The sequence below is a fragment of the Kogia breviceps genome, chromosome 2 (genome assembly GCF_026419965.1).
Source record: "Kogia breviceps isolate mKogBre1 chromosome 2, mKogBre1 haplotype 1, whole genome shotgun sequence".
Taxonomy (NCBI): Eukaryota; Metazoa; Chordata; class Mammalia; order Artiodactyla; family Physeteridae; genus Kogia; species Kogia breviceps.
The window spans coordinates 123,046,283-123,060,978 of NC_081311.1; the positions used below are offsets into that span (position 1 = coordinate 123,046,283).

Consider the following 14,696-nt stretch of genomic DNA (forward strand, 5'->3'; position numbering starts at 1 on the left):
AATAGCACTTCCTTCCACTGTGTGCCGGCCAGCGCCTGCCAGCCCGGCCACTCTCCATCACATTGCCTTGCTTTATTGTCCCCCGTGGTGTTCATCACCAACTAGCCATCACCATGTATTTGTCTATTCATTATCTGTCTCCCTCCCCGGGACACAGGCACCTCGAGAGCGGGGACCTCGGGAGTTGCTCCTGGCTGTGAAATTGTTCCTGGTGTGTGAAAGGTACACAACAAACTTGAACGAGTGGGAACAGTATCAGAATTTTTGTGAGTATAATACACTAGAAATTACTTCCCAGTTTATGGCATTCATTTTAGAAATGAGAAAAATGAGGCCCACCCAGAGAGGTAATTGACTTGCCCGAGGTTACACAGCCAGTTAGCAGCAGAACCTGGGGCTAGAAGTCCAGGGGTCCCGATTCTCCTGGGCCAATGTTCATCCTACCAAACCCAGCTGCCTTTGATTCATTTATATCCTCTCTCTCTCTCTCCTTCTTTTCCTTATAATGAACCACAAAGGAAATCTCAAGTTAATGATATTCATTATTTCCTGCCTTAACATTTTGAGCCAAGAAAGGAAGGAAGTTTAGCACTACTGAGTAAACATCGGTGCTAAGGCCTGCAAGGCAGGGAGTCCTACCAAATTTGATAGATGAGGACACTGGCCATCAGAGAAGGTAAGGAAGATGGCTTTTAGCTGCAGCGCTGACACCAGAGCCCTCTCTCCTATGTGTGTGGCTGGGCTCTCACATCGAACTGCCAGCATCAGACTCTGTGTCTCCTTTCGAGTATCCCCATCACTGTGATGCCTCTGGAGCTGTGGTAAGCTGTAGCCTCTCCGATTCTTAATGAGCCACTGAGCTGTCCCTTATCAGCTTTGTGGCAGCAGCCCTACCTTTGATTCAGGGCTCAGGGTATGTGTGTTGGGGATTGAGGGGAGTGTGTGGGCAGAGAGGTGTTTCCTGGAATGATAGCTCATCTGGATGCCCATCCTCTGAGGGTTCCATGGACTGAGGTAAACTTGAAGACAGTCACCTTTCCCAGGAGTCACTCTCATCCTCCCTCATGCGTTAACTCACAGGCAACAGAAAGAGCAGTTGGATGTTCTAAGCTAGAAAGCACTAGGCAAAACCACCTTTGAAAGTAACAAGCCCAGCTAGCACTGAGCAAATGTAGGCTCGGACGTGCATGTTCATGCACCAGAGTGAACCAGCCAGGACTGGAGTGGTGATCTGACTTGGTCTTCTCTTCTTCCTCCCCTCAATGTCACAGACATACACACATTCTCTCTCTCACACACACCACACACACAGTTTTAGTTTTTGTTCAGATGTAGGCAACCTCAGAGTTGGAACTTGGAAACACAGTCATAGGTTAATATTATGTGGAAGAGGTATTAGACAGAATCCCTGAGCAGCTCCAAATGGCAGAATGAGGCTCAATGGAGGGCAAGGGGGGTCACAGAGAGGTAGACTAGGGGTTAACATAGACAGAGACATTCTTATAACTAGAGCTGTCTGATGAAGGAGCAGCCTGCTTGGTGAGGTAATAGTTGCTGTAACTCAAAGGGTATGGAAGATGGCTGTACAACCTCTGATTAGGAATGCTGGGGGGCCCTCAGCATCCCACGGTCCTTCCAACTCTACGACTCTAAGAGAACTTGAAATAGTTTGCTTACTGTCAACTTTCGTTGAATCATTTGCTGAATCATCATTTCCTAAAGTCACTGTGACTCACACATGGTTCATAAGCAAAGCTTCTATCTTCACACCCCAAATGCGTTGTTTGAATCTGTAAGAAAGAAGATACATTTATAAACAGGGGGTTTATTTTTTGCCTTTAGCTTACATGTATTTCTCATATTTTAACTCTCTACTGTGATATATTTAAAAAGAACATCACTACAGATAGTATGCTTGGACGGCACAGTCAAAATGTCCTCAAAACCCAGGGAGTCAAAATTGATGTCCTGCTCTCGGAACCAGCCAGATAAATCCTCCTATTAGCCTAGAAATCTCTGCTCAGCACCCCAGACTCAGCTTACACCTATCTGGGGTGACAGAGAGAACTCACTAACCTTCTTCTTAAACAAGTAGGGAAATATTGTCCATTTCTATTGTGAACCTGCTGTGTGACCTTGGGAAAGTTACTAGCTTCTTCAAGACTCGGTTTCCTCATGTGAAATATAGAGATTACAACAGTACCTAGCATACAGAGTTACTGTTAGCATTAAATTAAATAATACATGTAATACACTTTTTGCAATACAGGACACCTGGTAAAAAAAAAAGGTTAGCTACTATTATTATTCTTAACTTCATTGAACTTTATTAGAAATTACTATAAAGAAAGTGTTTGTGTATATATATATATACACACACAAATATATATACACATATACAATGAAACTACAACTCAGTCATAAAAAAGAATGAAATTTTGCCATTTACAACAACACGGATGGACTTGCAGAGTATTATGCTAAGTGAAATAAGTTAAACAGAGAAAGACAAATACTGTATGATATCACTTTTGTGTGGAATCTAAAACATAAAACAAACTAGTGAGTATAATAAAAAAGGAAACAGAAGAGGCCTGCGCATCGCAATGAAGAGTGGCCCCCGCTTGCCACAACTAGAGAAAGCCCTCGCACAGAAACGAAGACCCAACACAGCAAAAATAAATTAATAATAATTTAAAAAAGGAAACAGACTCACAGATATAAAGAACAAACCAGTGGTTACCAGTGGGGAGAGGGAAAGGGGGAGGGGCAAGATAGGGGTAGGGGATTAAGAGGTACAAACTACTATGCATAAAGTAAATAAGCCACAAGGGGGACTGCCCTGGTGGTCCAGTGGTTAAGTCTCTGAGCTTCCACTGCAGGGGGCGCAGGTCTGATCCCTTGTTGAGGAAATAAGATCCCACATGCTGCATGGTGCAACCAAAAAAAAAAAAAAAAAAAAGCTACAAGGATATATTGTACAATACAGGTAATATAGCCAATATTTTATAATAACTAAAAATGGAGCATAACCTTTAAAAATTGTGAATCACTATATTGTACACCTGTAACATGTAATATTATACATCAACTATACTTTAATAAAAAGAATTTTTTTGAAGAAAAATACTAAAGAATTATGCCCTAAAAATCTCTTTCATGTAAAACAAGTCTGAAGATAAGCAGTCTTGGGCTAGTATGCAGCTTCCAAGCATTATTAATGACCCAGTCTCCTCCTTTTTTCTCTAGAAATTTTAGCATGTGATACCCATTTTCAAATCACCTCCTGGTCCAATATGGTTGCTAGAGATCAAGCCAAATCATCTACATTCCAAGTAACAGGAAAAAAGGGGAAAGATAAACACACACTTTCCCAGAGTCCCCCAGAACATTTCTGCTTGTATCAATATATTATGGGCCGGAATTCATCCACATGTTCACACTTAACTGCAAAGGAACTTGGAAAAAGTAATCTTTAATTCTGAGCAGTAAGAAGCTCAGCTAAGCATCACGGTTAGATTACTAAGGAGGAGAAGAAAAGATATCAGGGTAAGTAACTAGCAGTTTCTGCCCAAACCTCCAACCTCACTTCCAAATGCGTCTGCTCGCCACTCGCTTTCACTGGTCCTGTCTTTCAGAGGCTCACCTGCTCAGTGTCTCCCAAATATTGCTCTTGTGTGCCCTTGTGCATCAGTCCTCCTGGCTTGGAGCACCTCCCAGCTTCACTTCACTCTGAGGCCTCCTTTTTCAAGGCTCCTGTCAGGGCTCTCCCCATCCACAGAGCATCCTGATGCCATTTTCCACTGAAATCCAGAAAATGCCACCCCTGTGTTTTACCTTATTATCTGAAATTTACCTCTACAGTGACCATGTAAGTCTGTCTGTCAGGCATAGGGCCGATTTTGTTCTTAATCAAGTTCCTGGCAAAGCAAGTTTCTTACTTACTGTAAATATTCAATATATATTTGTTTCTGTTATCAATGACAGTGATAGACAAGATCTGGACTCAGAGTTTAAAAGTTCGAGGAATTATTCCAGCTGGTCAAATTCCCTTTGCTCCTGTGAGTAGATTCATGAAACTGACCCTCCTTGGAGTTAGTTTCCAAAAAAAGAGAAGATTTAGGGAGTGGCAAAATTTATATAAAATTCACAGGGGACATTTTAAAAAGTCTTTATAAGCCCTTCTTATGGATAAAGTCAAGGCTTCCTGGATAGTTTCTGGTCTCTGTTTAACGTTGCAAAGGTTACCGAAGCTCTTATGAGTTTCATTAGACAATCTAATGAACTCTGACCCTCTCATTACACAGATGGGCAAAGTGAGATAAACTAAGCCTAGAGATAAAATGTCTTGGCCCAGGTAGTGCCAGAACTATCGGGGACTGTTTCCAGATACGCTCCAGATCCCTTACCACTAAGCCACAGCACAATGACGGAGGATCTTTGTTTCCATTTCTAAAGAAATGAGATGATTAATCACTCTGCTGTACTCATCGCTCTCCTCTAGCCTCTCTCTCTGTCAGCAGCCCAGATTCAGACTCTCCAATCAATTGAGGAATGCCAGCTCTAAGGAATTTACATGCTAAACAAATCCAGACTTCTGAAGGCCTTAATTTAGAAATGGGGATTCCAAATCTTATCCTATCCTCCCTTTCCAGCCTTTTGGTCTCTCTGGAGCATTCCCAATATCTAAGCAGACAAGCCATTTTATTGCCACGTCATATTTACAGTTTAGAACTTGCTGTTGTGCTGTGTTTTCTTTTCTCAGATCTAGTCCACAGACTAAATAGGAAGGTGACATCAAACAGTTGGGCAAACACAGCTGTCAGAAGCTGCCCCGAGCACTCTGGGAAAGCAGTTGGTGTCCCTCCAGTAACACCCAGGGGCACGCTGGCACTGAAAGGTCATTGGTTACCAAATAGCAAGCTCACTCCGAGGCGCCTGAGATGTGACGGTTGTTTGGAGTCCACTAATGCTGATTTTACTCAAGAGTTTGTTGTCTTTCAGGGCAACCATGGATTATTATGACTACTAACATTTGCTGTTTATTGAGTGTCTATGGTGTAAAAAGAAAAGGGAATGGGTCCATCTTCAAGAAGCTGGCAAACACACTACATGTGGGCTGGGAAGGGGGTACATTTCGTTCTGGCTGATCAACAGATGGTCCCACAACAGCCCTTGGAGGCCTCACAGGTCACACAAACCCACTCCTCATTCCCCTCCTGGGCCACGAGGTGCTGGGACCTTCGAGGGCAGAGGAGGTGTGGAGTGGGGGAGGGGAGCGTTGGCCATAAGCCGGAGTCACATATCTCCAACCTCTTTTATTTCCAGAGAGCCACATGGGCATAAATTGCAGCCAAGACAGTGAAGTCTCCTACAGTAAATGCAAGTAACTACAGACAATAAAGAGAACTCAAAAATGCTCATTCTGAAAGACTCATTTTAACTCCAAGCAGATTCTTCATAGCACCATGGGTTTTATTGAAAAGTGGAAGGAACTCTAATATCTTCAAATCCAGTCTCCCTGTCCTCCACACAACAGTCCTGTCAGATAAATTTTAGTGCCTGTTTGAACCATTCCAAGGTCTGGGATTCCTCAATTTTGTGAGGTAGGTTTATTAGTAATGCCCCGCTTTGGTTCTGTAATTGTTCTATGGGAAATCTTTGAGTGGCAAGGACCCAAACTAGAGTAAGAAAGAGAAGTAAGAAAGAATCAAATTCTGCAGAGTTCTGTAACTTAAACAATACCATAAACAAAGGCAAAAGAAAACTGGTAAAAAAAAAAAAAATTGCGATACATATGAGAATGGGTTGAATTTCCCTAATATAAAAAAGCACTTGTATAGCAACTTGAAAAAGGAATCAAATTTTAAAAATTAAAAAAGGCTATGAATAGGCAGTTCACAGGATAAAAAAGGACCAATAAGCAGATGAAAAGAGCTTTTATTGCACACATTAGAAAACTGCAAATTCAAGCAATAAAATGCCATTTTTCACCAGTGCTTGACTAATGTCAAATCATCTGACAATACCCAGAATAGGGGGAAACAAACACTCATACTTTTGCGGCCTCTCACCGCTGCGGCCTCTCCCGTTGCGGAGCACAGGCTCCGGACGCACAGGCTCAGTGGCCATGGCTCACGGGCCAAGCCGCTCCGCCACCAGGGAAGCCCCTCATACTTCTTGAAGAGCAATTTAGTTATGATTATTGAAATTTAAAATGAACACAGCCTTTGAAATTTTGTTCATAAGTACACAGAAATATTTTCAGCAATATTTGTAATAGAGGAATTTTTGCAATAGGAGAAAGTAAACAATTTAAATGCCCATTGATAAGAAATTGGGGTAATAAACTGAGGTACATCTAACATGGAATACTCAGAGCTGTTAAGTCGAATGAGGTAGCTCTACATGGGTAAATAGAAAAAGATATCTAAGACATATTAAGTAAAAAGCACAAGGTGTGGAAATGTGTATATGAGCTTATGTATGTAAAAAATTATATATGCTTGTATGTTCACAGAAATTTCTGCAAGAAGACACAAAGTATTAGCAGTAGTTGCCATTTATTTGAAAATTAAAATATGCAAAGGCAATACTGTATTTTATCTCTGGATGCACGCATATATAGCAAGTAGAAAATATACTGGAGCTCAGACATAATAATATAGTTTAAGAGGGAAAGAGAAATGAAACTGGCAAGGGCCCCTTAAGAACTTAAAAATATATTTTTTTGTTTTGTTTCATTGTAAGTATTTAAAGGGGAGAAAAAGAAATAAAAAAGACTCATTTGACTCAAACACCCGTTAACCTTTATAAAATCTCTTAAAATAATCAGTGAGACAATGATGACTCATTTTTTATTTTTAATGTGAAAGCCTGTAGCGAGTATGGATTAACATTTCCTTGGAGAAATTGGATCTACTTGGTAGAACATTCTTGTGCTCATCTTCTTTGTTTACCAAATTTTTCTATTAATATAGTCTGAAATGAACAGTTGTGCTTTCATGCCGTGTTTCTGTTTGTTGTCAAACACAGTTGATATTTCATCAAAGTAGCAGCTTTCTTTGTGCTGGGGAAAGAGTCTTTCCTTCCTCACCCCACTAAGAAAACCTCTCACCAAAATTACTGGACCTTTTGTAAATCATGCATCTCCAACAAAATATTACTGGCAGATATTCTTTGAAACTTGCGAAGAATGGGTCTTCATTTTCAGAAGTCAACATGTTAGAACTGTTCACTCTGCACTGTGGGCTGGGTGCTCAGATCTGCGCTGAGGAATTCTCAAATATCCATAAACGCGCTCCTGCTTACAGATCTCCACTGACGCCTTTGGGAACACTGTGCAAAACGATTCAGAATCCACTACCCAGATTGCTCTGTAAGAGCAAAGAGGTAGGCTCAGTGACTTGGCACTAACTGCCCTATTGTCCCTCTGATTCAGGAACTCACAGTGACAAGGGATGATAATGGCATTGAGCAATGAAATGTAATGTGGATGGAAGACATTTCTTGCTTTGGATACCAGTAAGTGGCTTACCTCTTTATACTATACACATTTTACTCAGAGTATTACAACTGAGTTTTAAAAATACAGTGGATTTTTCTCCCAAGCACTGTGCCACGGACGCAGCGTATTATCTAGTGAGAGGCTCTCATCTAAAAGTCACGTTTTTAGGAGACAATTTCCTACCCAGAAAACTGGTTAAAACTCTTCAGTAGACAGCCTAATTGGCTGGTTCTCACTTCCTAACTGGAAGCATGCTGGCCACAAATTACCCGAAGGAAGTTTTAATCATAAGAAAAAGTCACCAAAAAAAAAAAAAAAAAAAAAAATCAGCGTTACATACTCTGTTACCAACAAACCCCAGAAACAGTATGATTCTGCAAAATCTCTGATGGTGTCTGGATGGATTCCATTCTGAGATACTCCGCTGGCAGACAACTTTCTGGCAAAGCCTGCTGTCCACTGTCCTCCCACCCATACAGCAAGCCTGTTGTTCTTCTGCTATCCTCTCTGCACTCGCTCTGCAGCGTCTGGAAGGCAAGGGCTTTTGCACGGATGTCCATCTTACTCCTCTTCCAGCGGCCTTACTCATCCATTAGGGCACGCTAGGTCTCCCTGTTGTTCCACATGCTAATGGGTGAATGAAGCCTCAGTTATACTGTTGACTTGGCCAGTAGGTACAGCTCCTCTCTGCAGCTCTCAAGATGAGCCTTTCTTCATCTGAAGCTTTGCATTATTTTTATCATGTAACAGCTACCACATATTAAGCCCTGGTATGCTCTAGACCTCACTGCCCAGTACAGGAGCCAAGAGTCACATGTGGCTACAGAGCACTTGAAATGTGGCTAGGTCAAATTGAGATGTGCTGACAGTGTAAAATACACAATGGATTTTTAAGACTTAGTACAAAAAAATGTAAAATTTCTCATTAATAATTTTTATGTTGATTATGTGTTGGAATGATAAGATTTTGGATACACTGGGTAAATAAAATACATTATTAAAGTTAATTTTACATTAATTTTACTATTTCTTTTACATGTAGCCACTGGACAATTTGAAATTACATACGTGGCCCACATTATATTTCTATTGAATGGTGTTACTCTGGACACATGTTCATTCATCCATCCATCCTTCAAATATTTATTGAATGCCTATACTAGGGTTCAGGCACTAAAGCAGGTGCTAGATGCATGGTGGGGTTTGTGAAATACTCAGAGCCTTTGCCCTCATGGAGACAGATAGTAAATAAGAAAGCAAAAAGATGGATAATCACAAAACTGGGTAAGTGTGACAAAGAAACAGCCAGAGTATCACAATAGATAATAGCAAGGGTCAGAGGGTGAGACCTATTTACCTAGAGTGGCCAGGGAAGATCGCACCAAGAAGGTGACACTGGTGTTGAGACCTGAGCGGGATGAGCCAGACACGTGAGGAAGAGGAGGAGGAGGAGGACTTCAGAAGACAGAAGGGTGTGTACGGACCCTGAGGGTCCTGGAGCACTGTTGGTGAAGGGGGCCATTGGATACCACTCAAGGCGGCTCATGGAAACATGCAGGCCTAATAGGTCAAGATAAGGAGTTTGGATTTTATCCAGTGGGAAGCCAAAGAAAAGATTTAAGAAGGGTGGTGGCTTGATCCATTTTATGCTTAAAATACCTTCTTTTGGCAATTGTATGAAGAATGGATTGGAAGTGACAAAGATGCTGTACGTGTAAGAGGCACTTGTAGAAGTCCAGGTTAGAGGGGGTGGTAGCTTATTCTAAGGTGGTGGCAGTACAAAGTACTCAGTGTATTTCACTTGTCTCCAAGTCCTCCAGGTTTTGGGGCTCAAAGGGATACAAAGACTACAAAATGCAAATAAATGGATAACTAGGAGAGTCCAGCTCCCTTCCTAATATTTCTGAGGAGTGCCAGAGAGGAAGTTACATCTTCCTGGTGGTTCTTCTCACCACTTGCTCCCGGTCCCTAGACACAACTCTTGATCCCCTATTGATATCCTGTGGCCTGCCCCCACCTGCTCTGAACATGACCTTCCACTGATTCCTTAAGGCAGTGTTAATACAAATCTAAGGAAGCTGCACAGCTTCACTGAAGACACAGGAAAGGGTAACAAGAAACTGGAGCACCAAAGAAAAAGCAGCCATCACTTCATTATCTACCATGCCTGTTGGGAAGAGCACTCTGGCTTTTCCCCCCATTGCTTCTTCCTCTAGTTCCAGGGTCCAAACTGCTTTCCTTGGGTTTCAGGGAGAAAATTTGAAAGTCTCACTGCTTCTTTACTCAGAGAAAGCTACATTTATACCCACTACATCCCAACCTCTCTGATCCAGTTGGGTCTGGACTTTGCCTCTCAGAAGTAGGTGGCCCATCCATATGCATTCCTAATCAAAAGGATAAATTTTCCTCTATTGAGGACGTTTCATGTGGAAGCATCTGAAATTAGGTTTTTAAATTACATTTTCTTTCCTCCACACTTGTATGATCTTATTTAATCCTCATTACAAAGTAGACATTATTCCGATTTTCCGAAGAAAAGTGAAGCTAAAAGAGGTGGCTCAGAGATTAATTTGCTCCAAATTATACAATCAGTAAGGGATGGAGAGACGATTCAGAACTGAATCCAGCTAAAACCCTGGCTGGCCACCACCAGCCTACACCACCTCCCCTGCAGAGATGGGGCCCAAGTGCAAGGCCAGTTTTCTCCTCACAGAACCACCGCCTGCTTCCCTCCCTTTTGGAAATCCTTCTTGCCTAGATGTCTAGAAATTCAAGGACACATTTTGTAGAATCTGTGTGTCTTTCCTCAGTGACTGGAGGAAACAAATTCCCAGAAATGGGCAGAGCGAGGTAAATATGTAGATAAGAGGGCAGGAAAATCAAGAAATTAACACCTCACAGCCTTGACTGTTTTTTAAAAAAATTATGAAGCAAGGTTGTCTGCTGAGCTTGGGGAAAAGAAAGTAAGGAAAATGGTAGAGGAGAGCTGAGCTGTCCACTGAAGTGTTGCAATACCTCATGTGGGCGAGAAGGGGCACCTGCTGTGGGTGGAGTTAGGTGCTTCAGGAGACACTCTACAAAATGGGATTCCTGTTACTCGGCTATTAATGCATCCGCTGTATCAGGGTAAAGGCAATTCCACTGTACTCTAAGAGATAAAAATCTCACCCTGACCAATGGAATGACATTTTAATACCAAGCACTTTGGAAAGTTCCTGGGGTTAGCAAGGGGTCCAGGGATTAGCTATTCAAAATTAGCTACATTGTCGTTTTGAATAGGAAATCCTCTCAGAAATGCCTCTCATATCATATCCTACAGGCAACTGTGTCAAAGTCTGCTCTTCAACTCTGAGATCTTCTCCTTTCCTAAAATTTTTCCTTGAGTCTAAACAGGGCTCTTTTGAAAAGTGCATTTTCCTATTATCATGTCCCAGATTCTTATTTCGAAGCAGGAGTTTTCAAATATAAATTCTCTTGAACCTCTCTTGAACTCTTCCCCAAATCCTCTGCATGGAGTTGTTGGGCCAGTGCCTGTCATAGACACCACGAGAATCGCACCACAGCCTTTGGGGGAAATGGCACCATTATCTTAAATGAGAGGAAAACGTTCCTTTTGGAGACTACCCCCAACACTGAATCTTGGCTTGGCTTTTGCAAAACCATACCCAAAACGTTTCATTTTAGAAAAAATTCACATTAGCATTGTCTGGCATTATTTTCATTATCTCTCCTCTCCCTATACCTGTTGTCTTTATTTCTGCTGCATGTGAACTTGTTCTCACCATGAGACAGCTCAGCTGAGAACACTAATTCAAATAAACATGTCAGTGTCACTCTAAAATAATGAGTCCCATGTTAGTACACTACGTTGACATGTACCATTTAGGAAATGTTGTATTCTGGGGAGTAGGGGCAGAATATGGTTGTTGTGACTGAATAAATACGTGTGTCCTTAGTTTAGCCTTATTTACAATAAAATCAAAAATGTCCCCCATGGTTACAAGGCCATAGGTGGTATGACCTCTCACTATCCCAGACCTCATCTCCCATCCAAACCTTGTAGATTCTACATCCTACAAAATATTTTGAATACGCAAATTTTCCTTTGAATCTAAAGCCTCTTTAGCCACATCTTCCGGCTCACCTTATCACAGCTCTGCAATGCAATCCACTTATACCGCACTACTTTTGTTCTCCTAATCATACTTTTATACCTCCTTATCTTTCACGTGTCTTCTCTGCCTAAAATCATCTTCCTCTTCTTCACCTGGTTAACTTTCACTCTTCTTTTAAGACACAGCTCAAATGCCACTCCCTCCCCAAAGCCTTTCTTGACCTGTCCCCCAGTCTGAGTTAAACGTATTCTTTACTGCCATACTGTAATAATTTGTCAACTTGTCCAAATGCCCTACATGACAGAGAGGGTTGTTGTCTACCAAATCCCACCCATTGATTGTGATACACTGGTGACCAGGAAGTGGCTCTCCAGCCAGGGACTGTATTTCCCAGCCTCCCTTGGACCTTGTGGTGGCCATGTGACCAGCTCTTGTCCATGGAATATGATCAGAAGTCAGGCATGCCACTTTTAGGGCTGAGGCCTTTAAGAAGCAGACATATCTCCTCCATGCTCTGTCCCCTTTTTCAGGCTTGATGCAGTTAACAGCAAGGCCTTGGGGACGGTAGAGTCACAAGACGGAAGGACCTGGCCATCAAACTGGAACAGCTGCCTTGGACAATTATGGGAGAAATAAACAACTTCAAGGAATCTCTGACTTATTTTGTTGTAAAGAAAAGTTGTTAAGGGAAAAAAAAAGTATTGATTTACAGGCAAATAGGTAAATCTGTAGAAAATCAGCCAGTTGAATTCAGCAGCATCTGATCATTTTACGGGATTTTTGGTTCAATGGACTTATTTAGGTGGTTCCAGTATTTGAAGGAGGAAAGGATAAACGCCTGGACAACTAGAAAAATCTCTGAATACATGTTAAAGTTCAACTCAGAGCTGTTCTCTATCCACTTACTTTTCAAACAATACCTTAGAATTAATTTTAGTACCATTTTTGTTGAGTGGACTGAGAATTCAAGAAGTACATGCATACAGAACATTATTAATTTAAATGTATAATCACTAGCAAACATCTCTTTGAAATGTTGTCATTGTTCTGCTAAATCTATCTTTTAAAAATAATACTTGGTATACTAGTATTTTTGTGATAATGTAACTGATTAGTATTAAATAACCTGAGCACTAATTTTGAAAGAACAGACTTGAGGAAGGAATAAAGTTTTGAGTTTAAACCAAGAGAACTTTCCAAATGTTTGTTTGAAGTTGGAAAGAAGGAAAGAAACAGAGATACTGGTAACAAAGGTTGAAGGGAGAGAGGGAGGGGAAAGGAGAGGCCATTCTATGTAAGGAGGTTGTTACTTTAAGGACCAAGAGAAGATCAATGGTAATGAAATTTGAGAAAATAGGAAAAAGGAAGCAAGAGGTAGGTAGTAGGGAAGATGAATTTTTCTGACATACACATCACATTTCAGACATCTGAACAATCACACAGGCAACATATGTCTGTAGGCAACATGAGTCTCAGGAAAAAGCAAATGGTCAGGGATGGAGAGGGAGATTTGGTAATACCCTGAATGACTTGGAGTAGTGGAGTGGTGGTGTGTCTTGAGGAATTCCCACAAAATAGGGTGAAAGAGGAGTCAGTAGACACAAATATGAAAAAAATACATCCCAAAGAACCACCAAGCTATGTGACTGATACCTAATAAAAGAGAGAGATGCTCTGGCAGAGATTTATTTCTCATGAGTCTTGGGCCAGAAATCTTACAATCAGAAGCAGAAATACTTACATGTCTAATGTCATGTTTCTAACACTGCCCAAGCTAACTGTTCATAAATCTTCCCCATGAGATTAAGCAACCTGGGAACATACGTGGTTTCATTGTCTATGTCCCTGACTCCTAGCACCGTCTCTAAGACATGGTAGGTATTCAGGTATCTGTTGAATTTTATTTTGCTATTGTATACAGAAGGTGAAAGATACATTTTTGGACACTACAGAAGTGAGGAGATACACATGGTGTCAAAAAATCACTTGTAGCTAAAATATTGTCCTAGGAAAACTAGCTATGGATATTTGGCCAGGTTATTGGTCCACTGACTGCTACTCACTTGTGTTTCCTTTGAGCCAAGGAGGGTGGGAACTCTGACTCCTTGCTTTCATGCTGTTGGGACTCGTGCACTTATATGCTTGTCAGCCTTGCACTGCAAGGGAACAGATAACTAATAAATATCCCTGAAACACATTTCTTAAATGTCTTAGATGAAATTAGCAATGTAGGTTTAAATTCCAGACACGTATATAATTTTTACTTCCAAGGTCTCCTGCCAAAGAACTTTTCCAAAAAGCAAAATTCTTAACAACGTCCACCCTTTCCTGAACTCCTAACTTGGGCTATGCAAGCTGGTATGGTTACACTTTGAAGACACAAAAACATTAAAAAGAAAAAAAAGCACAAGGTTTCCTTTGACTTTAGTGAGTAGACTTCCAGCTCATTTCCTTTAAAACACTGCCCCTGAATTGCAAATTACTTCACGGTCTTTTTTTAAGGGCACTCTCCTCCTAGACTGACAGAGCCAGCTGCAACATTGTACTGTCTATGGAAATGATATCATCAGCACTCTGTCCTTGAATAAGACCACAATCATTACATGTGGCTCCTTTTCACACAGCAGGAACGGAATATATGCTTGTTTACAGCAACGGTACCCAGAAAGTCATCACGTTGGCACTCTTGTCGGCAACTTAAAATCAAAAGAAAGCTTAGCATGAATTACCTGAATCCTCTTTTAAAGTAAGAGTCATTTTACTTTTAATACATTACTAATGTTTAAAGTGTTAGCTTGTTTTCTAATATTCAAATTCAGCACATTAATTATAATTAATTTTGATAAGTCAGCTGAAAATTTTAATTTATTTGCTTATAGTCATTATTCACTAGATATATTTATATTTCTTATATTTCTCTGTTCCAACTTTATATCAAAAGTATAACATACTGTTCAACTGTAATTAATTTGATACTAATTATAAAAAATTAATCTAATAATTAAATTATTAAATAAAAATAAAAGAATAGTTACAACTAAGTCATTTTTATAGCTTCCCACAATCCCATTCCT

At 40.8% G+C, this 14,696-nt stretch overlaps 1 protein-coding gene across 1 annotated transcript in view; it reads right to left on the bottom strand.

Annotated features, from left to right (window-relative positions):
* Window positions 1–14,696, bottom strand: part of ARL5A (ADP ribosylation factor like GTPase 5A) — a 69,003-nt gene that overhangs the window by 19,416 nt on the left and 34,891 nt on the right. The window contains exon 7 of the transcript XR_010839113.1: window positions 1,678–1,790. The gene's annotated coding sequence lies outside the window, so the exon portion shown is untranslated. The remainder of the gene's footprint in view (window positions 1–1,677; window positions 1,791–14,696) is intronic.